The sequence below is a fragment of the Limulus polyphemus genome, unplaced genomic scaffold (assembly GCF_000517525.1).
Source record: "Limulus polyphemus unplaced genomic scaffold, Limulus_polyphemus-2.1.2 Scaffold581, whole genome shotgun sequence".
Lineage (NCBI taxonomy): Eukaryota > Metazoa > Arthropoda > Merostomata > Xiphosura > Limulidae > Limulus > Limulus polyphemus.
In genome coordinates, this window is record NW_013666191.1 from 75,810 (window position 1) to 77,298 (window position 1,489).

The window sequence follows — 1,489 nt, forward strand, 5'->3', positions numbered from 1 at the left end:
ATCCGAAAATAAATACTTGGTTGCAAACACATCTGAAGTCACTAGTTAAGGATTTGCAGACAGTCTAGATTCAACACAGTGACAGCAACTCAGTGACTTCTTGGTAGAATATACCAATGTACTTATGGGACTGGATGGGTTATTGTGTTAAGCAACAGTCACACAACATCACATAGATACAGGTTATGCACACAACTGTCATGCAAGCTCTCCTGGAGTATTTGTACAGCAAATGCTAAAGGATGGAATAGTATAGCCATAAGAGAGTTTTTAGTCCTCCCTTGCAGTGATTGTCAAGAAGAAGAAAGTTACAGTCAAATTATGCACTGATTTGAGACTGAAGAACATGGTAACTGATGTTGATGTCTTTCTATTACCTTGAACAGGTGAATGTCTGAATGCATTGGAAGGAGTCCATTAGATCAATTAGACATGGCATCTGGATATAGGCAAGTCGAGCTGGATAATAACAGCAGATATAAGACTGCTTTCAGCATAAAAATGGCTTGTATGAGTTTCATGTCGTGTTGTTCAACCTGTGTATTACTCCTGCAACCTTTGAGCAACTAATGGAACTTACACTGAATAGGCTGCAATGGAAGAAATCCTAATATATGGGAATGACATCTTTGTGCTTGGTGTGCACGTTCAAGACAGTGGCTGAAAACCTGAAAATATTTTTCTAGTGGATCAAAAAAGGCAGCCTTGATACTGAAACAGGAAAATGTGCATTCATATATATACGAAAGTGGAATTTCGTGGCCATATTGTGGAAGGAGAAGTGAAGCAACTTGAAATTTTCGAGGAAATTTCATTAATTGCTTCAAGAGCTTTTAAGTGTTTAAAAGTGGTTAGGAGAAAACTTAAAGGTTGTTAATGAAGTAATTCGAAGGTCTCACCAATTGCTTCAAGAGCTTTAAGTATTTAAAAGTACTTAGAGTAAGTATTTAAAGGTTTTAACGAAGTCATTTAAAGATTTCATCAATTGTTTCAATAGCTATGGATATTTAAAAATACTTAGAATAAAAGCTTAAGAGTTTCAATATAAGCAAGCAAGTTAAGAATATAGATATAAAAAGAAAAAGGAGGCGACAATGGGACGCCTGTGTTATGAAATAAGCCTTGAGAAATTAATAAACAAGAACTTGGTTATACAAGAGGCAACATTCAGAAGTAAGCAGCACAACACGTGCATTACTTAAAATAAGCTTGAGAGGCGAGCCTGGGAATCAGTGACCCAGGGTCAATAGCAGAGTTAGTAAGAACTATTGCATCACAAGCAGGATGTGAACGCCAATACATGTGACAGTTTGATGAAGTGTTGGTCTCGCTCTGTTAGCACTATGGAAGTTACAGAAAAGTTTATATTTAGTGAATCATCGCAGTGCTTTGAAGCAGTATTAGTTACAGTACATGGGTGTAGCAGCACAAGTGAATAGGCGGTCGGCTAACACCACTTATCTATGGACCAATAACTTGAGAGTTTTGG